This window comes from Sus scrofa, chromosome 2, assembly GCF_000003025.6.
Source record: "Sus scrofa isolate TJ Tabasco breed Duroc chromosome 2, Sscrofa11.1, whole genome shotgun sequence".
Lineage (NCBI taxonomy): Eukaryota > Metazoa > Chordata > Mammalia > Artiodactyla > Suidae > Sus > Sus scrofa.
The window spans coordinates 105,989,630-106,014,565 of NC_010444.4; the positions used below are offsets into that span (position 1 = coordinate 105,989,630).

The 24,936-nt window shown below is 35.8% G+C and overlaps 1 long non-coding RNA gene across 2 annotated transcripts in view; it reads left to right on the forward strand.

Annotated features, from left to right (window-relative positions):
* LOC106509511 overlaps nucleotides 1-24,936 on the forward strand; it is a 98,744-nt gene that overhangs the window by 46,332 nt on the left and 27,476 nt on the right. For both annotated transcript variants that reach the window (XR_001307111.2, XR_002341833.1), the window contains one exon: nucleotides 1,967-2,010. This is a non-coding gene — a long non-coding RNA (uncharacterized LOC106509511). The remainder of the gene's footprint in view (nucleotides 1-1,966; nucleotides 2,011-24,936) is intronic.

A 24,936-nucleotide genomic window follows, 5' to 3' on the forward strand; every position in this document is an offset into this window, starting at 1 on the left:
CAAATAGGAATAAACAAAAACAAATAAAAATAAAGGAGGAAGGCCCCAATAGAAATCCAACAATATCACTATCTTCACAGGAATCTAGAAAGAGAGCACATTCTCCATCCACAACAGTTGTGCTCCTCTTAGTGTTGCGAGGTGTGGGAACAAAATCTGGCATCCACACTTAATACTAACGAAAAATTATCTTGTGGAAGATCCATTTTAAGAAGGTACGCAGGGAGTGAAAGAGGCTAACACTCATCTACTGTAGACTTGCAGCTTAACCATTCAGTATCCACTGCATCCATCACTATTTTTTAAGCCGAGAGGAAAAGCAGCTAACTTAAAGCAATTGCTCTTCAGACTTTCTTTTTGACTTATGGATTAGGCAGAAGTGTGTTTTGTAAATTTCTAAAATAGCTGGAGATTTTCCAGATGCCTTTATATCACTGACTTCTAGTTTAATGTTGTTTGGTCCAAGAACATCCTTTGTATAACTTCTGCCTTTTTAAGTTTAAGGTTTATTTTATATCACAGGATGTGGTCTATCTAGATGTATATTCTTTGTGCACTTGAAGAGAATGTGTATTCTGCTATTGTTTGGTGGAGTGTTCTACATATTTCAATTATATCCTGTTCATTGATAGTATTTTTCAGATTATCTCTACCTTATCAGCTTTTTGGCTACTCGTACTCTCAGTTACTGAGAGAGTAATACTAATGTTTCCAACCACTTGCAAATATATCTATTTCTACTTTCAGTTCTATCCATTATTTCATCATGTATTTTGATGTATACACATTTAGGATTCTTATGGATTTGGGGGAAGTACATCCCTTTTATCATTATGTAACTTTCTTCTTCATCCTTGAAAAACTTTGTTTTGAAGTGCAATTTGTCTAAAATTAATATGGTTATTCCAGATTTCTTTGATGAATGATTGGCTGACATAAAAGGATGGATAAGTATGCAATCAATGTCTTATATTTGTAGAGGATTTTTTTTTTTTTTGGCCACAACCGTGGCATGCAGAAATTCCTAGGTCAGAGATCAAACCCAAGCCACAGCAGTGACAATGTCAGATCCTTAACTCTATGAGCCACCAGGGAACTCTTGTAGTGGATTTCTTATTGACAACATATAGTTGAATCATTTTTAAAAATTAGTATAAGATTCTCTTTGAATAGGTGAATTTAGGTCATTGAAATTTAAAATGATTATGTGTTTGGAGTATGTTCTAGCTGCTTGTTAGCTATTTTTTTATTTGTTCCATTTGATCCTTGTATTTTTTTTCTTTTTCCTGCCTTCCCTGGTTTTTCAATTATTCTTTTTTATCTCATTTATTGGTTATATTATTTAAACATAAATTCAGTGGTCACTCTAGGTTCTACATCATACTTTTAAAAATAATCTAAAACCACTTCCACCATCTCGTGTGCAGAGTAAGATATTTTTAATTAGGCATTACTAATTGCTCTTCCATTCTTTCTGCCATTGTTGTCATGAATTTTATTTTATCAACACCCAATACATTGTTTGGTCTGATTTTCTAAGTCATCTTTTAAAAACTGAAAATAAAATACAATTTTTTTCCATTTTCAACATTCTTCATTTCTTTCTGCCATTGTTGTCATGAATTTTATTTTATCAACACCCAATACATTGTTTGGTCTGATTTTCTTTACATCTTTTAAAAAACTGAAAATAAAATACAATTTTTTTCCATTTTCAACATTCTTCATTTCTTTCTGCCTATTTGTTTCTGATTGATTATATTCCCTTTTCTGAAAAACTTTTCTGGAACATTCTTCCAGAGTAAGTCTAATGGCAACAAATTAATTCAGTTTATGTTTCACTGTGAAAATATTTATTTCTACTTTTAACTCTGAAAGATGTTTTCACCAGATATGGAATCATGCGTTGACATTTTTTTTTTCCTTTCAGCACATTAAAGATGTCACTCTCTTGTCTTGTTTCCAGAGTTTGTGATGAAAAGGACTGCTTTATTCTTATCGTGTCATTCTGTAAGTAATATTTTTTTTTGTTCTTGTTGCTTTTTTAATTTTATTTTTTTATCTTTTATTTATGTGTATATTTTTTCTACTGTACAGCATGGTGAATCAGTTATGCTTACATGTATACATTCTTTTTTCTCATATTACATGTTCCATAAGAAGTGATTAGACAGAGTTCCTAGTGCTACATAGCAATATTCCATTGCTAATCCATTCCAAAGGCAACATTCTGAATCTTTTAACCCAAGCTCCCAATCCACCCCATGCCCTTCCCCCCTCCCCATTGGCAGCCACAAGGCTATTCTCCAAGTCCATGATTTTCTTTTCTGTGGAAAGTTTTCTTTGTGGCGTATATTAGATTCCAGATAGAAGTGATATCATATGTCTTTCTCTTTCTGACTTACTTCACTCAGTATGAGAGTTTCTAGTTCCATCCATGTGGCTGCAAATGGCATTATTTTGTTCTTTTTTATGGCTCAGTAGCATTCCGTTGTGTATATATACCACATCTTCTTAATCCAATCATTTTTAAGCAGACATTTGGGTTGATTCCATGTCTTGGCTATTGTGAATAGAGCTGCAATGAACATGCGGGTGCATGTGTCTTTTTTAAGGAGAGTTTTGTCCGGATAGATGCCCAAGAGTGGGATTGCTGGGTCATATGGTCGCTCTATGTATAGTTTTCTAAGGTACTCCATACTGTTCTCCATAGTGATTGTACCAGCTTACATTCCCACCAACAGTGCAGGAGGGTTCCCTATTCTCCACATCCCCTCTAGCATTTGTTATTTGCGGACTTATGAATGATGACCATTCTTATTGGTGTGAGGTGGTATCTCATGGTAGTTTTGATTTGCATTTCTCTAGTAATCAGTCATGTTGAGCATTGTTTCAAGTGCTTGTTCGTCATCTGTATACCTTCCTTGAAGAAATGTCTATTCAGGTCTTTTGCCCATTTTTCAATTGGGTTTTTGGTTTTTTTGCTGTTGCGTTGTATAAGTTGTTTGTATATTTTAGAGATTAGGCCCCTATCAGTTGCATCATTTGAAACTATTTTCTCCCATTCTGTAAGTTGTCTTTTTGTTTTCTTTTTGGTTTCCTTTGCTGTGCAAAAGCTTGTCAGTTTGATTAGTCCCATTGGTTTATTTTTGCTTTCATCTCTTTGCTTTGAGAGACTGACCTGAGAAAACATTTGCAAGGTTGATGTCAGAGAATGTTTTGCCTATGTTGTCTTCCAGGAATTTGATGGTATCTTGTCCTTCAGCCATTTTGAGTTTATTTTGGTGCATGGTATGAGGGTGTGTTATAGTTTCATTGATTTGCATGTAGCTGTTCAGGTTTCCCAGCAATACTTGCTGGATAGACTTTCTTTTCCCATTTTATGCTCTTGCCTCCTTTGTCCAAGATTAATTGACCATAGGTGTCTGGATTTATATCTGGGTTCTCTATTCTATTCTATTGGTCTGTCTGTCTGCTTTGGTACCAGTACCACACTGTCTTGATAACTGTGGCTTTGTAATGTTGTCTGAAGTCTGGGAGAGTTATGCCTCCTGCTTGGTTTTTGTATCTCAGGATTGCTTTGGCAATTCTGGGTCTTATGTGGTTCCATATAGATTTTTGGATGCCTTTTTCTAGTTCTGTGAAAACTATCCTGGGTAATTTGATAGGGTTTGCATTGAATCTGTAAATTGCTTTGGATAGTATGGCCATTTTTACAATATTAATTTTCCAACAAGGAGCATGGAATATCTTTCCATTTCTTTACATCTTCTTTAATTTCCTTCATTAATGTTCTATAGTTCTCTGCATATAAGTCCTTTACCTCCTTGGTCAGGTGCATTCCCAGGTATTTGATTTTTTGTGGTGCAGTTTTAAAAGGCATTGTATTTCTATATTCCTTTTCTAACATTTCATTGTTAGTATACAGACATACGACTATTTTCTGAATGTTAATTTTATATCCTTCTACTTTGCTGAATTTGTTGATCAGTTCAAGTAGTTTTGGGGTTGAGTCCTTAGGGTTTTCTATATATAGTATCATATCATCTACATACAGTGACAGTTTTACCTCTTCTCTTCCTATTTGGATGCCTTTTATTTCTTTTGTTTGTCTGATCGCTGTGACTAGGACTTCCAACACTATGTTGAAGAGCAGTGGTGAGAGTGAGCATCCTTGTCTTGTTTCAGATTTTAGTGTGAAGGCTTTCAGCTTTCCTCAATTGAGTATTATATTTGCTGTGGGTTAGTCATAAATGGCTTTGATTACGTTAAGGTATGTTTCCTCTGTACCCATTTTGGTAAGAGTTTTGATCATGAATGGATGTTGGACTTTGTCCAATGCTTTTTCTGCATCTATTGAGATGATCATGTGTTGTTTGACTTTTCTTTTGTTAATGTGGTGTATGACGTTGATTGGTTTACGTATATTGAACCTCCTTGTGCACCTGGGATGAATCCCACGTGGTCATGGTGTACGATCCTTTTTATATGTTGTTGGATTCAGTTAGCTAAAATTTTTGTGTCTATATACATCAAAAATATTGGCCTATAGCTTTCTTTTTTGGTGGTATCTTTGTCTGGTATTGGAATTAGGGTGATGGTGGCATCATAGAATGTCTTTGGGAGTGTTCCTTCTTCTTCAACCTTTTGAAAAGTTTAAGGAGGATGTGTTTAAGTTCCTCATTGTATGTTTGGTAGAATTCGCCTGTGAAGCCATCTAGTCCTGGACCTTGTAGGGAGTGTTTTTATGATATATTCAATTTATTCCTAGGGATTGGTCTGCTCAGTTGATCTATTTCTTCTTGATTCAATTTGGACAGGCTGTAAGTCTCTAGAAAAATGTCCATTTCTTCTAGGTTGTCGAATTTGTTGGCATATAACTGTTGATAGTATTCTATTATGGTTTTCTGTATTTCTGTAGTATCCATTGTGACTTCTCCTTTTTAATTTATTATTTTATTTGGGTTTTTTCTCTCTTCTTGATGAGTCTAGCCAGAGGTTTGTCTATTTTGTTTACCTTTTCAAAGAACCAGCTCTTGTTTGAGTGATTGTCTATTGTTTTTTGAATTTCTATTTTATTGATTTCCTCTTTGATCTTTATGATTTCCTTCCTTCTGCTGACTTTAGGTTTTGCTTGATCTTCTTTTTCTAATTCATTTAGGTCATGGGTTAAATTGTCTATTTGAGATTTTTCTTCTTTTGTGAGGAAGGCCTATATTGCTATGAAATTCCCTCTGAGCACACTTTTGCAGCATCCCATAGATTTTGAGTGGTTGTGTCTTATCATTTGTTCAAAGTATTTTTTAATATCCTTGATTTCCTCATTGATCCATTGGTTTTTAATAGCATGTTGTTTAGTCTCCATGCAGTGGGTTTTTTCTCACTTCTTTTCCTGTGGTTGATTTCTAGTTACATGACACTGTGGTCAGAGAAGATACTTGAAATTATTTCTATACTCTTAAATTTGTTGAGGTTAGCTTTATGCCCCAGTATGTGATTGATCCTTGAGAATGATCCATGGGCACTGAAAAGAATGTATTTTCTGATATTTTTGGATGTAATGTCCTGAAAATGTCGATTAAGTCTAACTTTTCCATTGTTTCTTTTAGAATATCTTTCGCTTTATTTTCTGTCTAGAGGATCTGTCCATTATTGTGAGGGGGGTGTTAAAGTCTCCTACTATGATTGTATTCCCATCGATTTCTCCTTTTATATCTGCTAGTATTTGTTGTAGGTATCTGGGTGCTCCTGTATTCAGGAATATACATTGATGACTGTAATATCCTCTTCTTGAATGGATCCTTTAACCATTAAATAGTGTCCTTCTTTGTCTTTATGGCCTTTGTTTTAAAGTCTATTTTGTGTGATACGAGTGTTGCAACTCCTGCTTTTCTGTCTGGTCCTTTGGCATGAAGTATATTTTCCCATCCCCTCAATTTCAATCTATAAGTGCCCTTTGCCCTAAGGTGAGTCTTTTGTAGGCAGCAGATTGAAGGTTTTTGCTTTTTTATCCATTCTGTCAGCCTGTGTCTTGATGGGATCATTCAGTCCATTGACATTTTTGGTGATAATTGTAATATGTATTTATGCCATTTTAAACCTTGTTTTCCAGTTGATTCTGTTTCTCTTTTCTTCCTTTCTTTTTTTGGTTGGATGATTTCCATTTATTTTATGCTCGAATACTTTTATTTTCAGTTTTTGTGAATGTCATGTTCAGTTTTGATTTGTGGTTGCCCTGTTTTTTGAGTATGTTAACCCCTTCCTATATCTGCCTGCTTTAGTCTGATAATCATATAGGCTCAAACACATCCTTAAAAAAATTTTTTTAAAGTCTAATTTTTCTTACTTCCCTTGCCCACATTGTATGTTTTAATGTCTTTTTTTTTTTTAACATCTTCATGGTTAGATCTGTATGCTGGCTTATTTAAGGGGCTGCTTTCCAAATGTGGTTTCTTCCATCCTAGACTGTCCTCTTTTTTTTTTTTTAAATTTAGAGAAGCCCTTTCAGTATTTCTTGTAGAATGTGTTTCATATTGCTGTAGTCTTTTGGCTTTTGTTTGCTGGGGAAATTCTTTATTTCCCCTTCTATTTTAAATGATAGTATTGCTGGATAGAGTATTCTAGGTTGCAGATTTTTTCCTTTCAGCACTTTAAATATATCCTGCCACTCCCTTCTGCCTGTAGTGTTTCTGTAGAGAAATCAGCTGATAGCCTTATGGGCATTCCTCATAATGCTTTGCTTTTCTCTTGCTGCCTTTAGAATCCTCTCTTTATCTTTAACTTTTGCCATTTTTATTATAATATGTCTTGGTGTGGGCCTGTTTGGGTTCAACTTGTTTGGGGTCCTTTGTGCTTCCTGTATCTTGATATCAGTATCCCTTAGATTTGGAAAGTTTTCAGCCGTAATTTCTTCAAATATATTTTCAATCCCCTTTTCTTTTTCTTCTCCTTCTCAATGTAGATTGGCCCGCTTTATATTATCCTGTAGGTCTTTTATATTGGTTTCTTGTATTTTCATTTGGTTTTCTGTCTGCTGTCATGTTTGGGTGATTCCCATTTTTCTATCTTCCACATCACTAATTGTTCGTCTGCATTATTCATTCTGGTCTTTATTGCCTTTAGCTCAGTTTGTATCTCTGCAAATGAATTTTCAGTTTTTCTTGGCCCCTTCTTATATTTTCTAGTTCCTTTTTGAGGGAATCTGCATTACTGTTCATATCCTATCTTAATTCCTTCAGTATTTTCACTATCTCCCTTTTGAACTCAAAGTCTGTCAGATTGCAGAGGTCTGTTTCATTGTTAACTGCTTTAGGTGAGTTCTCCTGTTTTTTTCCTGGGACTGGTTTCTGAGCTTCTTCATCTTGCTTATGTTTTTCTTTTTCTGTGAGATTGGGGAAGCCAAAGTATAGTCTTCTAATTATATTTCTATGCAAGAATACCCCTTTGTATTTTTGGGGGGGTAGTTACTATTTTTTTGGTGCAGGAGTTTGAATCTTTGCTGTCTCTTTCTTTGATGTGAACAGTCTGTTATCCCCAGGATGCTTGGTGTTTTCAGGAAGGGGGCAATGAGCAGGGCCAGCATTCAGTGCCTGGTTGTTGGGCTCTCAACAGAAGCAAAGCCCTGCAGAAGGTGGCACAGGTTACTCCTATTTGCAGGGCCCTGGAATGATAATGGCTCTAGAAGGATATGCACAGTGACCAGAAAATTTGGCTGTAGCTGTGGCAGGGTGTGTGAGTTCCCAGGGGGGTGAGAGCAATAACAGCTTGTGTGTGATTGCAGTGCCCTCCTCTGAGGTGATTGGAACCACAGGTGGTGCCTGTTTAGGGTGCCCTACTGGGAGTGGGCCATGACCATCTCTAGTTTCAGAAATAACTGCAGTGGTTTGCCTCCACCACCTGTGGACCGTGCATGAGGTGATCAGTCATACTTAGCCTACATAGGAGGTGCTGCATAGGCTGTTCCTAGTTTCAGATCCTGGGAAGTGACAGAGATCTGGTATGTGGGTACTGCCCTGAACATTCAGCAGTGGCGGCAGCAGGGTCAGTGTGTTCCTAAGGGTGCAAGAGCAAGGGGGCTATTGGTCAGCCCCCTTGAATGGGACTGCAAGTGGTACTGTTCAGCAACCCCTAGTTGCGTTGGGCCACTGCCACCTCTGGAGCCAGAGATAACTGTGGCAGTTTGCCCCCACCACCTGTAAGTCGTGCAAGAAGGACCTGCTTAGCCTCCACAGGATGTGCTGAAAAAGGCACTCTTAGTTGCAGGTTCCTACAAAGGGACAGTGATCAAGCATTTGGGCCCCTCCCAGAATGCTTGGCAGTGGCAGCTGCAGTGCAGGTGTGCTCTGGGGGAGTGTGAGCAACATCAGATGGTGTTCTATGATAGTGTCCTTCTCTGTGATGCCCTCTGAAGTGGTTGGGGCTGCAAGTGATTTTTGTTCAGATATCCCCAGTTGTGGTAAGCCATGCCCACTTCTGGAGTCAGGTATAATTGTGGTGATTTGCTCCCACCACTTTCAGGTCTGGTCCACTGTGGGCTAGCAATGGCTTTCCACTGCTGGAGACACCAGGTCTATGGTGGGCTGGCAAGTGACTTCTGGTTGTGAGGGGCTCTGCTGAGATGCACAGTCTAGGGCCCAAGGGGGTGGGGTGGCCTGGAGTACACACACTGGGGCACAAGGAGTTTTCTATGCTGGAGCCCACCACCTTTTTCTCTCCCCTCCACAAGAATTCACCTTTTCTCTTCTTTGGGTCGGACATTCTCCCGGGCTGTGGCTTTCCACTCTCCAGCCCTTAGTGTAACTGCCAACCCCAGCCTGCTCCCATGGACTGACCTCTGAGTCTAAGTCTCAACACCCAGCCCCACCTGAGCATCACAAGCTGTGGTGTCTATGCCAGTGGTTCAGATGATCTGTACTTCTCTCACTCTGCTCTTCAGTTCTCAGACCTCCTGCTGCACTTTCCTCGGCATCTTGGGTATCCTTCCAACTTGGCTGTTATTTCCGTTGGTTAGGTTGCTTCCCAGGGTGTGGGTTCCTGTTCTCCTTCACTGCTCCCTCTCAGGAATGCTTGTCCCATCTGATTCCTTTTCTCTCTCTCCCTTTTTCTTTTCTTCTACCCCATTATGTCAAGAGTTTTTGCCTTTTTTGGAGGTTTAAGTTCTTCTGCCAGCATTCAGTTGATGTCCTGTGCGAGTCATTTTACATGTAGATGTGTTTTTTTGATGTGTTTGTGGGAAAGGGTGAGTGTTCCTCTTACTTTCCACCATCTTGTCTCCTCCCATCTTGTTGCTTTTAGTATTTTCTCATTTCATTGGTTTTCAGAGCTTGAATCAATATGCGTAGGTTTTTTTTTTTTCTTGGAATTTATCCTGCTAAGTGTTCTCTGATTTCTTGGATTTGTGGTTTAGTGTCGATTAACTTTAAAAAATCTTTAGCATTCCACTCTTCTATACTATTTTTTCTTTATTCTACTTCTGCAGTTATATATCAGTTGGATTCTAATACAGTCATCTAGGTCCAGTATGGCATCTAGTTATATTTGTGTTATTTATCTTTGCATTTCAGTTTTAATAATTCTAATGATAGATTTGCATTTTGAATTTCTTCTAATTATTAGTTCTATTGACACAGTCAGAGATAATGTTCATTTCTGTCATCACTTTTATAAAAATTTCTAGTATTTCCACTTTATTTTTTCTCATAGTTTCTATCATGATGCAGAGAGTGAACCTACCTCTACATAATAAAGTCCATATATGACCAACTCACAGCTAACGTAATACTCATGGTGACAGCTAAAAGCATTCCCTCTAAGGTCAGAAACAAGAAAAGGATGCCCACTCTCACCACTGTTATTCAGCATAGTTTTGGAAGTCCTAGCCATGGCAATCAGAGGAGAAAAAGAGATAAAAGGAATCCAGATTGGAAAATAAGAAGTAAAATTGTGACTGTTTGCAGGTGACATGATATTATACATAGAAAATCCTAAAGATATTACCAGATCCAAAGATATTACCAGAAAACTACTAGAGCTCATCAGTGAATTTGGTAAAGCTGCATGATACAAAATTAATGCAAAAAAATCTTGCATGCCTATACACTAACAATGAAAAATCAAAAAGAAAAATTAAGGAAACAATCTCATTTACCAGTACATCAAAAGGAATAAAATACTTAGGAGTAAATCTACTTAAAAAGACAAAAGACCTTTACTCTGAAAACTATAAGATGCTGATGAATGAAAGCAAAGATGACACAGCAGATGGAAAGATATACCATATGCTCTTGGATTGGAAGAAACAACATTGTCAGGATGACTATCCTCCTTAAGATAATCAACAGATTCAATGCCATCAAATTACCAATGGCATTTTTCACATAAGTAGAATAAAAAAATTACATTTGTATGGATACACAAAAGACCCTGGACAATTAAAACAATACCGAGAAAGAAAAATGAAGCTGGAAGAATCAGGCTCCCTGACTTCAGAGTACACCAAACAAAGCTACAGTCATCAAAACAAAATGGCATCAAGATAAAAATACACATATAGGTCAATAGAACAGGATAGAAAGCACAGAAGTAAACCCCTGTACCTACGGTCATTAATCCACACCAATGGAGGCAAGAATATACAAGAAGACATTCTCTTCAATAATTGGTGCTGAGGAGTTCCCGTCATGGCACAACGGTTAACGAATCCGACTAGGAAACATGAGGTTGCGGGTTCGGTCCCTGCCCTTGCTCAGTGGGTTAACGATCCTGCGTTGCCGTGAGCTGTGGTGTAGGTTGCAGAGATGCTTGGATCCCGCATTGCTGTGGCTCTGGCGTAGACCGGGGGCTACAGCTCTGATTCGACCCCTAGCCTGGGAACCTCCATAAGCCACGGGAGCGGCCCAAAGAAATAGCAAAAAGAAAAAAAAAAAATTGGTGCTGGAAAAACTGGACAGCTACATGTAAAGAATGAAATTAGAACATTCTCTAACACCATACACATAAACTCAAAATGGAATAAAGACCTATATATAAAACTGGATAGTATAAAACTCTTAGAAGAAAATATAGGCTGAACACTCTTTAAGATAAACAATGGCAATATCTTTTTGGATCCACCCCATAGAGTAATGTAAATAAAAATAAGCAAATGGAATCTAATTAAACTGAAAAGCTTTTGCACAGCAAAGGAAACCATAAACAAAATGAAAAGACTACTGAAAAGGATTAATCTCCAAAATATATAAACATTACAATATCAAAAAATAGGCAAATGATATAAACAGATATCTCTCCAAAGACATACAGACAGTCAGAATGCACGTGAAAAAAAAATGCTCAATTACCAGAGAAATGCAAATCAAAACTACAATGAGGTATCATCTTATGCCAGTCAGAATGCCATCATTAAAAAAATCTACAAATAATAAATGCTGAAGAGATGTGGAGAAAAAGGAGCCCTCCTACACTGTTAGCAGGAATGTAAATTGGTACAGCCACTATGGAGAACTGCATGGAGGTTCTTTAAAAACTCAAAGTTACATGTTATCCTGCAGTCCTACTCCTGGGCATATATCCAGAAAAAACTGTAATTCAAAAATGCATGCACTCTGATAGTCACTGCAGCACTATTCACAATAGCCAAACAGGAAAGCAACCTAAATGTCTATCATTAGACAAATGGATAACAATGATGCAGTGTATATGTGTGTGTATGTATATACAATGGAATATTAGCCACAAAAAAGAATGAAATAATGCTATTTACAGCAAGATGGATGGACCTAGAGATTGTCATATTTACTGAAGCCAGACCCCAAAAGACAAATATTATATGATATCACTTATATGTTTAATTTAATTTAAAAATTATACAAATGAACTATTTATACAAGAGAAATAAATCCACAGCCATAGAAAACAAATTCATGGTTAGCAAAGGGGAAAGCGGGTTGGGGACAGATAAATTAGGATTTGAAATTCACATATATGCACTACTATACATAAAATAAATAACAAGGACCTACTGTATAGCACAGGGAACTATACTCAACATTTTGTAATAACCTATAAGAGGAATGAATCTAAAAAAGAATTGAATCACTTTGCTGTATATATGAAACACAATATTGTAAATCAAATATACTTCAACAAAAATTTTTCTAACATTTCCAATTTATTCTTAGTTCCTCTCACTCATGTGATATGTTTATACCTTCTAGCTTGGTGGGAAGTAAAAGTGACTTCTAGAGAGAATGAGATGAAACTCCAGTAGCCAATATCCAGTAGGAGCCTAGAAAAGACAGTAGGCCATATTTCTGGTATTAGAGGAAACAAAATGGTGCCGGAGATCATTAAGCTTTATTTTCAAAGAAGAGTGGTTACTTCACCTGTTTAGTGGTTCCCTGGTAGATGTGGCTTATTTTTATTTGACCTCACTTGAACTTTGTGCTAAGAGCAATACCCAAGAGGTATTTGTCAAAAGCTTTTAACATCATGACTGCCTAAGGGTATTTATAAAAGTTGTCACCAACAACAGCTTCAACTAAAAATCATAAAAGAGGAAAGCTGAAAGATGAGATGTCCACAGGTGCTTTAAAAAACTGCTATATTCCTGGGAAGCAACAAGCATTCATGGGCAGGCACATGTTTAGGAAAAACATGAGAAAGTCTTAAGGTCTCATCTGTGATATACCTTAAGCATTGCATAAGCAGAAAATAAAGGCTAAATCAGAGTTAAAAATACCTGGTTGAATGTTGAATGTGTATCCCAACACTCACACAGAGCCTCTCAGCAAAGACTGGGAGACTAATTCCAGAAATTTAAGATTTTTATTAGTCATTTTTCTGACCAATAAATAGTATAGTTGCCAAACATTACAAAGAAACATACATTACAAAGAAATGAACTTTAAAAATTAGTTCAGAAATATCAATAACCTAACAAACAATAAAAGCAAGTAGCAGTAAGAAACTCTGGAGTTTTTCATCAAAACATTATGATATATACAAAAATCATGGAAGTATGACCAACACAAAGGAAAACAGTCAATATAAACTGTCTCTGAGGGAGCCCAGATTTAAGACTTACTGGACTAAGACTTTAAATTAGCTATTTTAAGTATGTTCAAAGAGCTAAGGGACATTATGTCTTAATAATCAAAGGATCATATAAAATGCTGTCTCAAAAAACAGAATTTCTATCAGAGATATAAATAATAAAAAGGTATGAAAGAATCCCGTAGTTGAAAACTAAAATAACTGAAATGGCAAACTCAGTACAAACGATCAACAGCAGATTCTTCCAGGCAGAAGAATATATTGGCAAACCTGAGAAAAGATCAATTTACACTAACCCATCTGAGGAACAGGAAAAAAAAAATGAGAAAAAAAATAGTGAATGGAGCTTCAGAGATCTGTGTGAGGACATCAAATGTATCAACATCCACTGTGTCAACTAAGAGAGCTAAAGGTAGAAAGAAACATTTTAACAATAATATTGGGAGACTTCAATACTCTACTATAAATAATAAATAGAATAACTAGACAGAAGATAGCAAAAAAAAAAAAAATAGAAGACATGAACATTATAAGCCAATGAGAACTAATGGGGACTCCACCCAACGAGAGAGTATAGGTTTTTTCCCCAAGTGCTTATGGAACATTTTCTAGGACTGAGTCTTGAACACATGGGTTTGAACTATGTGGGTCTACTTACATGCATTTTTTTGAATACTAAGAAATACAGTAGTACACAATATGTGGTTGGTTGAATCCACAGATACAGAACTACAGCTGTAGAGGAAAATGAATACAGAGAATAGTGGGTACAAAGGGTTGACTATAAATTATACTTGGATTTTTGATGCGGGGTTTAGAATTGGCATCCCTCATACCCACATTGTTCAGGGATCAACTGTATATGTTTGTCCAAAAAACAAGCCTCAGTAAATTTTAAGGAATTAAAATCATATAAATTATATTCTCTGAAATTAGAAATCAGTACAGAAAGAAATTTAAGAAACTCACAAATATGTGGTAATTAAATGACACCCTCCTAATTAACCAGAGTATAGGAATAATTCACAAAGCAATTACAAAATACTTTGTAATATCAATACTTATTGCATATAATCCAAGCAGTGCTCAGATGAAAAATTATAGCTATAATTGCCTACAATAAAAAAGAAGAAAGCTCTCAAATTAATAACCTAATCTTAACCTTAGGAAATTAAAAAAGGAATATCAAACTAAATCTAAAGCAAAGCCGAAGAAAGGAGTAAAGAATAGAGAATAAAAAATGAACTAGAAAAATTTTAGAGAAAATCAATAAAACCAAAAGTTGATCCTTGAAAAGAGCCACAAAATTAATAATAACTTTTTAGCTACATTGACCAAGAAAAAAGTTTCAAATGGCTAAAATTAGGAAGTAAAAATAGACCATTACTACAGACTTTATAGACATCAAAGTATTTCCTTATAATCCACTTCATACAATTATATGTGACTAATTAGATTACATTTTGTAAATTTCTAGAAAGATACATACTACCAAAACTTAAGAAAGTAAACAATCTGAATAAATAAAGATAAACAGATTTAATTAGTAATCAAAAAACTCCACAAAAATAATCACTCAGGAATAGATGATTTCACTAGTGGATTCATTTAAACAGTTAACACAAGAAATAGATAAGATGAAGGAACACTCTTAACTCATTTTAGAAGGATGAAATTATCCTGATAGTAAAATTAGAACGATTTCTCAAAAGAAAATGCTATAGGTAGTGTCCTCTATGAATAATGGCACAGATAATGACACAGTCTCAACAAATTATCAGCAAACCAAATTCAACAGCATATTTAAAGGACTACATACCATGAGCAAGTACTATTTATCTCAGGAATGTAAGGCTGGTTTAGTACATAAATCAATCAATGTGATGTATCATATTAGTAGAACACTGGGAAAAAACAGACAAATGACCATCACAGTAGATGCAAAAAAAAATGCATTTAAAAAAGTGCAACACTACTTAATGATAAACTATTCAATAAACTAGATAAATATGGGACATGCCATAAACTGATAAAGGACATCTACAGAAAATCCAGAACTAATACCATCCTTAATGACGAGAGACTGAAAGCTTAACCTGAAGGCCAGGTAAAAAAGACAGGGCTGCTCTTGTCACTTTTATTTAACATTGTATTGGAGATTCTAGACAAGACATTAAGGCAAGAAAAAGAATAACCAGATTTGAAAGTAAGAAATAAAATTACCCCCATCTGTAGATGATTGATTTTATGTATATAGAAATCCTTAAAGAATCCATAAAATATATTAAAAATGATGTTTAGCAAAATGATTAAGTTTAGCAAGGTTTCAGGACACAAGAGCAGTACCCCTAAATCAGTTTTATACACTTGCAATTTACAATCAAAACATAAAATAATAATTCCATTTACAATGGCATCAAAAATAATAATTAGGAATAAGTTTAAACAAGGAGGTGAAAGATTGTACACTTAAAACTACAAATCAGGAGTTCCCATTGTGGCTCAGTGGTAATGAACCTGACTAGTACCCACAAGGATGTGGGTTCATTCCCTGGCCTTGTTCAGTGGTTTAAAGATCTGGCATTGCAATGAGCTGGGTGTAGGGCACAGACGAGGCTCGGATCCCATGTGGCTGTGGCTGTGGCAGGAGCTGGAGCTCTGATTCGAACCCTAGCCTGGGAACATCCATATGCTGCTGGTGCAGCCCTAAAAAGCAACAAAACAAAAACAAACAAACAAAAAAGAATACAAATCCTGTAAGTCTTTACCTAAAGCAATTAAAGACCTAGATAAATTGAAAGATACTTTATATTTATGGGTAGGATGCCTTAAAATTGTTATGGAGTTCCTGTCGTGGCGCAGTGGTTAACAATCGATAGAACATGAGTTGCAGGTTCGTCCTGCCTGCTCAGTGGTAACGATCGGCGTTGCCGTGAGTGTGTGTAAGTGCAGACGCGGCTGGATCTGCGTTGCTGTGGCTTGTAGGCAGTGGCTATAGCTCGATTATAGCTGGAATCTACATGCGCGAAGCGCCAAAAATAGCATAAAAAAAAAAAAAAAAATTGTTATAGTAATACTCCTAAATTGATCTACATACTCAATGTAATCCCTATCAAAATTCCAGCTTTTTTTTTTTTTTACAAAAATATACAGGCTGATCCTAACACTCAGAAAAAGGATCAGACTTCCTAACTTCAACATCTACTTAGAGCTACAGTAAGAAAGAAAATGTATTTCATGAAAAATATGTCATTAGAATAGACATATAGACCAAAGGAGTAGATTTAGAGTCCAGAAATAAACTCTCACATTTATGGCTAATTGACTTTTCACAAAGGTGCTGAGAAAATTTAATGAGGGAAAGAATGATCTTTTCAACAAACTATCTTTTCATTCTGTTGCTGTCATTCATGTACAAAAGAATAAATGTGAACCCTTGCCTTACAGCATTTACAAAAATTAAATCAAAATTTAGAAAATAGGAGTTCCCGTCGTGGGTCAGTGGTTAACAAATTTGACTAGGAACCATGGGGTTGTGGGTTTGATCTCTGGCCTTGCTCAGTAGGTTAAAGATCTGGTGTTGCCTTGAGCTGTGGTGTAGGTTGCAGATGCGGCTCGGATCCCCTGAATTGCTGTGGCTGTGGCGTAGGCTGGTGGCTACAGCTCCGATTCAACTCCTAGCCTGGGAACCTCCATATGCCGAGGGAGCAGCCCAAGAAATGGCAAAAAAGACAAAAGAAAAAAATTTAGAAAATACCTAATGTAAAAGAAAAAATTATAGAAGACTTACAAAAATTTGTATAAACCTTTGTGACCTTGGGCTAGGCAACAGTTTCTTAAATGTGACACCCAAAACATAAGCAAACAAATAGAAAAACAGGTCAAATGGAACTCATCAAATATACAAAAACTTTTGGAGTTCCCATCATGGCTCAGTGGTTAACAAGCCCGATTAATATCCATGAGGACGCAGGTTCAATCCCTGGCCTCACCAAGTGGGTTAGGGATCTGGCATTGCTGTGAGCTGTGGTGTAGGCTGAAGACACAGCTCATATCTGGCATTGTTGTGCTGTAGTGTAGGCCAGCAGCTACTGCTTCAATTTGACCCCTAGCCTGGTAACCTCCATATGGTGCAGGTTCAGCCCAAAAAAGACAAAATAAATAAATAAATAACCCACAGAATAGAAGGTAATTTTTCCAAGTCCTATATATGACAGTATAGTATCCAAAAAAAAAAAAAAAAAACTGTATGGCACTTTTGAAGCTCAACTTAAAAGTTAAGTAACCCATCTAAAAATAGGAAAAAAACATTTGACTAGTTATTTCTCCACAGGAGATATACAAGTGGCCAATAAGAACACAAAAAAAAATGCCCCAAATCATTGTCATTGGAAAATGCAAATCAAAACCATAATGTGATACCACTTCATACCCACAAGAATGACACGATGATTTAAAAACATAATAAGTGTTGCTGAAGATGGGGAGCAATTTGAACTCTCATACACTATTGATGAAAACATAAAATGATTGTGTAAAAGTAGAATTACTACATCACCCAACAATTCCACTCCTTGTTTTACAGGAATTATATCAGAATTAAAAGAAATGAAAATAGATATTTAAACAAAAACTTCCACATGAATGTTTAGAGTAACATTATTCACAATAGTGGAAAGGTGGAAGCAACCCAAGTGTTCATCAGTGGATGACTAGATAGACATACACCTAATACATACATACACACATACATGTATAGCTGTTTATCCATTACATATTTTTAGAATATTATTCACTCATAAAAAAGAAAGAAGAGCTGATACATACTACATCAACAAACCTCGAAAAATTATGCTGTAAAAGAAGACAAACACTAAGGGCCTCCTGGTATGATTCCAGTTATGTGAAATAACCAGATTAAGCAAACTTAAATAGTCAGAAAGGTGATTACTAGTTGCCAAGGGGAAAAAAGGAGAGGGACTGATTGTTTACCCATATGAAGTTTTTTTTGGGGGGAATGTTGAAAATATTTTGGAATTGGTTATGATGATTGTATAGCCTTGGAAATGTACAAAAACCACTTAGTTGTTCATGTCAAAGTGGTGAACTTCATGTACTTGAATTATAATAAATATACCAATACACATGCACACATGCAAAACTGTTGTCCAAGAATATTATTCCTATCAAAATTCTTAGGACACTATGATAGAAATGACAGTCATTAGCTCAGGAAATACCATATCATAAGCCTTTTGCAGTGAGGGCAACATTAGATAATTGAGAATTTACAGTAAAAACTGTACTTCTTTAATAATGAATATATCTAAATATAAAACTAATGTTAAAGAGCTGTGAGAACTGAGTAACACATATGTTGAAACATATAGGAGAGCTAATATAAGAAAATTTTCATCTACAATAAAACCAATTTCATACAGTTTAACACAATAAATATTACAGAGACAAAGTAAAAGTTCTATTTAGAAGTGTAAAGAAGTGACAGAAAGTATATCCGTTGCTGCATTTTTTCTTAATGATGTGACAGATTATATATTCAAAGTCGATATTTCAGGAAAGTTTTAGTATCTTATTGAAAAAATTAAAAATAAAGTAACATATTAACAGTAGAACAAAATGTAATTGATAATTGGGAGGTGGAAAATAGAATGAGGTAGGGAAATATGTTAAGTATGAGAATTTTCTGATCTTGAATTCTTAAAGAAAAGTAAATCAAACTATTTGACACTGGAAAAGGAATGATAAATAGAATGGAATAAAAAATAGAAAACTGAACCAAATTCATGTTAGACATTAATAGATCATTAAATGTGAATTTTAAACTGGCGGCAAATTTTGAAATTTTCAACAGATATTTTTATCATAATTAGCTATCAGTTCAGGGAAAAAAGATTGTTCTCTTCTTTGTGTGTGTCAGTTCTATACAATTATAGATTATTGGTAAAAGAAATGAATATGAAATATATTTTATGTTTCCTATTATACATTTGATATGTAGTGTTGTATTTTTAGAAAAAAATTGGAAAATATCCATGAAAATGTAAAATATACATTATTTTAGACTCAAAAATACAACCCCTAGAAATATACCCAGTATATCTACACATACACAAAAAAAGAAAAACTCTGAAATAGAGTCACACATTTTCTACGACATATAAAATTTGGAATTGACCTAAATGACTAACAATATAAAAGTACTTTTATATATAAGTTAGTCATACAATACTGTGACATCAATTAATGTGTACACTCATTTGTGTTGATACAACAATATCTCCAAAATAGTTTTTTACAGTAATAGAGCTGAAATGTTTCTACCAGTACCAGTACAAGCATGGCCAAGGTTTTATTTCTTTACGGTGAAATATGAGAGTAAGGTGATTTAGGGAAACTAAGAAACATACTTTGAATCTGTTCCTCATCCTTAATTAAAACAGACCACCAATCTTGTTCAGATTTCTTTGCTAACAATGTTGATGTGGACAACACTGTCCACGGCAAATACTGCCTCATGTATTGCTCTACTAAATCATTTAGTGTTATTGAAAAAATTTTTGTAGACTTTATTTTTAAAAATTTTTTTATATAGTTTATTTTTGATGTTATTGATTTTAAGCTTAGGCATAAGCTTTTACTGAAGGAATAAACAAAGAATGAAGTGAGAAACCGAACAGCCAGGTGTTGTGAAGGAGAGGACACAAAGCATCTATGAGACTCACTAGGAGAGGTTTAGGGCTCTTGTCTAGGTTAGTGCCAGTCCATATATCAGGTCAGGAATTCCTCAGTGCTGGGTCTCTGCTCAAGATTCAACTTCCTAATCAGTCTAGAGACACCCCTGAGATTGGAAGAAGAACGGTCTCAATGATGTATAATCATACCAGAATCACAAAGCATCAACAAAGTTTCCAAAGAAATGAAATTGGGTCCAAAAAAGGAGCAAATACTGAAGCATCATATCTGTCACTGGGGTAGGTCACATGAATTACCTATTAACAATTTTATACAAATGATTTTCTTAAGGAAATTTTATATTGCCTCATAAATTACCATATTTACCTGATTTTGCTGACTGCTGAAAACCCACCATATCAACCTTTACTTGTTGCTCCCATTTTTTTGCAACTCGTTCTCAGATTCTTTTTTGGAAGGAGATGGTTTATAAATGTGTTTCATTATTTATTTTACTATGACTAGTTCAAAATTAAGGAATAAATTACCTGAGATGATAGGTATACTGTAATTACAGATAAGAAGATGGTACTATAAAAAATAATTACTTCAAATTATGCTTGGAAAACCTAAGTGCCACCAGCCTACAAAAAATGATTTTTTTTTTTTTTTTTTTGGTCTTTTTGCCATTTCTTGGGCTGCTCCTGCGGCATATGGAGGTTCCCAGGCTAGGGGTCTAATTGAAGCTGTACTGCCAGCCTACGCCAGAGCCACAGCAACGGCAGGATCTGAGCCGCCTCTGCAACCTACACCACAGCTCAGGGGCAACGCCGGATCATTAACCCACTGAGCAAGGGCAGAGATCGAACCCACAACCTCATGGTTCCTAGTCGGATTCGTTAACCACTGCGCCACGACAGGAACGCCCCAAAAAATGATTTTTACAATGCTAATTTATCCAAGGAATAAGACACTTCAAAAAAAAAAAAAAAAAAAATACTAAGACAATATAAACAATTATTTTCCAAGTATAAATGTACTGTTTTATTTCAACAGATAGCTGAAATTTTTAACATTCCAAGAAAGATAATTTATGTTTGAGGAGGTCTAAGTAGCTTCAGATAATGTTAATCCCCTAATTCACGTTTCCAAAAGTAGTGAATTAAAGTCAGTGCTATTTTCCCATAGACATTAAGTCATGTCTATGTTGCACATGGTTAATCAAAAATGCAACTACATATTCCCTTATGTTATTGTGGAAAATTATTTTATGACTATACTAAGCTTAGTTTTATATGTCAGTTCATTGCAATTTGATACTTGTTTCAAGATTTAGAACTAAGAAATCTCTGTTGTGTTATATCTTTGGAATTAAATTAAAGGTCATCATAGGCCTTTCAGCTTTACTCATCAAAATGGTAGAGAAAAGAATAATTTCACTTTGGACTTAGAATCACAGCTTTTCCACGTGATTTTTTTCTCTCAGAATAATATTCCAATTAGAGGACCAAAAAAGAAATCATTGAAAAATGTATCATTCTCAGTAACTGAACAATGTTATTATTACTATTTTTTTTTTGTCTTTTTAGGGTCGCACCCATGCCGTATGGAGGTTCCCTGGCTAGGGGTGGAACTGGAGCTGTAGCTGCCACTTTACACCACAGCCACAGCAACGCTGGATCTGAGCCATGTCTACAATCTACACCACAGCTCATGACAATGCCAGATCTTTAACCCACTGAGCAAGGGATCAAACTCACATCCTCATGGATACTAGTTGGGTTCCTTAAGCGCTGAGCCACAATGCGAACTCCTGAACAATGTTATTAAACAAAGTATAATTTTGTTTATAATCAACATACTATAAAAATATAAATTGAGCATTTTAGGTTTTCATAATGGTTCCTGTTTTACAATGTTCAACTTTACAATGGTATAAAAGCAATATGCATTAAGTAGCAACCATCCTTCACATTTTGAATTTTGATCTTTTCCCAGGCTTGCAATATTTGGTAGGACACTCACTGTGATGCTGAGCAGAGAGCAGCCACAACTGTCAGCCAGGCCAGCACAAGGGTAAACAACCAATACTCTTAGAAACATTCTGTACCCATACAACCATTCTGTTTTTTAATTTCAGTACAGTAGTCAATAAACCACATGAGATATTCAATACTTTATTATAATAGAGGTTTTGTAGTAAACTATATTTGCCTGACTATAGGCTAATATAATTATTTCGAGCACATTTGAATTAGGGTAGGCTATAACCTTTGGTAGATTAGATGTGTTAAATGCATTTTTCACTTACAATAGGTTTATCAGGATGTAGTCCCACTGTAAGTGGAGGAAGATGTGTAAATATATTTGTTTCAGATATAAAATCATTAGTAATCAAATCAAGATGAAATCTTTGCTGTATAAATTCAAAATTCTTTAGTATTTTACTTCCTAATTCTAAAGCAGTATGATTTATAAAATCATTCAACAAAGATTGAATGCTTTTAGTAGCATCAAAGTGATATTAGTAGCATCATTAATGGAAAATTCCAATTTCCTAATTCAAAGAACTTTCTAATGGAAGAAAATTATTTAAGAAATATTACTTTTTTTTTTTTTTTTGGCCATGCCCATGGCATGTGGAAATTCCTGTGCCAGGGACTGAACCCGAGCCACAGCAGTGCCAATGCCAAATCCTCAACCACTAGGTCACCAGAGAACTCCAATTTGGTAAAATTTTTAAACCAATACACATTCAGATGTTTTATTTAGATATATATATGTTCAGATGTTCCATGGTTCTGAGGGAAATTTTATGAAATACTGCAATTCTTCGCTCAAGTAATAAATGAGAACCAATATTTATGAGATTCTTATCAATATCTAAATATTTTTATGGAATAAATATATTTTCTTTATTATTCACTTGTAGAAATTTTAGGGTATAATAAAGGAATATGTATTACTAAATGTCAGGACAATTAATAAATGTAATTTCATAGACTTTAAAGTTACTGAAAATTTGTGTATTACAGAATTGACACAATTGAGAAATGACCTAAAATATGAATACATAACATACATAACTGAAAATATCATTTAAAGCAATTAGAGGAGTTTCTGTTGTGGCTCAGTGGTTAACAAATCTGACTAGGAACCATGAAGTTGTGGGTTCAATCCCTGGCCTTGCCCAGTGGGTTGAGGATCCAGCGTTGCCAAGAGCTGTGGTGTAGGTTGCAGACGCAGCTTGGATCCTGCATTGCTGTGGCTCTGGTGTGGGCTGGTAGCTACAGCTCCAATTGGACCCCTGGCCTGGGAACCTCCGTGTGGGCTGTGGGAGCGGCCCTAGAAATGCCAAAAAAGACAAAAAAAATAAATAAATAAAGCAATTAGAAAATACAGTAATAATACTGTATGGAAAATTTCTTTTGAATAAAATCCTGTGATTATTTCTACATTTCAAAAGTGTGAACATTGTCAGCAGGCTTGGATAAAGCCAGGCAGAATAAGCATACCTAACTTAATTATCAGTCCTTATTTGAAGGCCTGCTATGTTATAAGTCTCATATCAGGTGATCGCACTGAAAGAGAGAAAATGTCCAAGGGCACTTTGACTAGCAGAGGTCACAGCCAAGTAAATAGTTCCAGTATAATTTTATGAACTCTATGACATTCATTTGGAGGCTTTTATGATAATACATGAAAAGTGAATTTTTTATGAAGCAAAAGAAATAATGACTGAAGCCCTCTGGAATGAGCTGTCCCCTCAGCTGAACCGTAAAACTGGATGGGAATTGGTCACGTGTACGTGGAAGACGTTCACTTCCCACAGAGGGACCAATGGGAACTATCAGAGAGGCTCAAGAAACAGGTCACATTCAAAGGATAAAGGTGTCTATATGTCATGATGTCCAAGAAAGAAAAAGACAAGAGAAAAGCTTGATAAAGTAGACCTGTTAAGATCTTAGGGGTCATGACTGTAGTCACAGCTCAAAACCTGTCACTCTGTTACCTCTCTGAAATTCCAACTTTCTCCTGGCTACATACCAGTTCGGTTAGAGGACCAGATTCAGTAGCCATATGGAATAAACTGAACATAATTTCATGCCAGTGTGCCAGCCTGTGAATAGCTGCCATTAAAAATATATACATAAGTACAAGGCCAAGAACTGCATCCCACTCTCCAGGCCCAGAAGCCATAACCTATAACTGACAGTTCTGCTGAACCACCCAGAGCATCATCCCTTTGTTTGAGGCGTCCCACGCCCTGGACTGAGCTCTTTCACCCAAAAGGCTCTATTAGGAGGCAAACTTCTGATTGCAGATGTTTAAACATGATTATCTACATTACTATGGATAGCTCTTTATCACCTATCTATCAAGTAAAAACCTGAATGAGAGCTGGGGTATCTCCACTGTATATAACTATGTCCATGGTAAAATGTGATTTTACTATTAGTTTTATTCTATTATTTTTAACACATTTAAAAATAATACTTTTTTCTTTTTTTTGTTTTTATAAGGGCCACACCCTGAGGCACATGGACGTTCCCAGGCTAGAGGTCGAATCAGAACTACACTGCCGGCCTACACCACAGCCACAGCAATGCGAGATCTGAGTGAGCCACTTCTGTGACCTACACCATAGCCCATGGCAATGCCAGATCCTTAATCCGCTGAGCAAGACCAGGGATGGAACCCACATCTTCATGGATCCTAGTCGGGGTCATTAACTGCTGAGCCATGAAAGGAACTCCCAATACTAAAATATTTAAATAAATATTTTGAACATTTGAGTAGTATCATTTATAACTGACTTTAAAATTTTGAATTTTGTCCTAGTTTTTCTGTTGTGTCTAAATGGGGAGTGGAAAGAACCATATGAACATTTTCACAAAATGGCTAAATAGTAAAATGATCAACTGCTGCTGTAAGGAGTAATGCTCCAGTGGATACCCAGGAGTCTCTAAACCAACAACATTCAACAAAAAAGCAGACCATCCACAACTGGGTTGGGCACTGTGACCATCCATGAAATTGCCCCAACCACAGAATTCTAACTCAGTCCCCCAAACCAAACTGGGTGTTTGTATTTCAGTGAGTGTCTCCAGTGTTGTCAATACTGCACATACATGGACTGTCATGTGAGACCACATTTATAGGGCTTACCTTCTCAGTTCAGATCTAAAC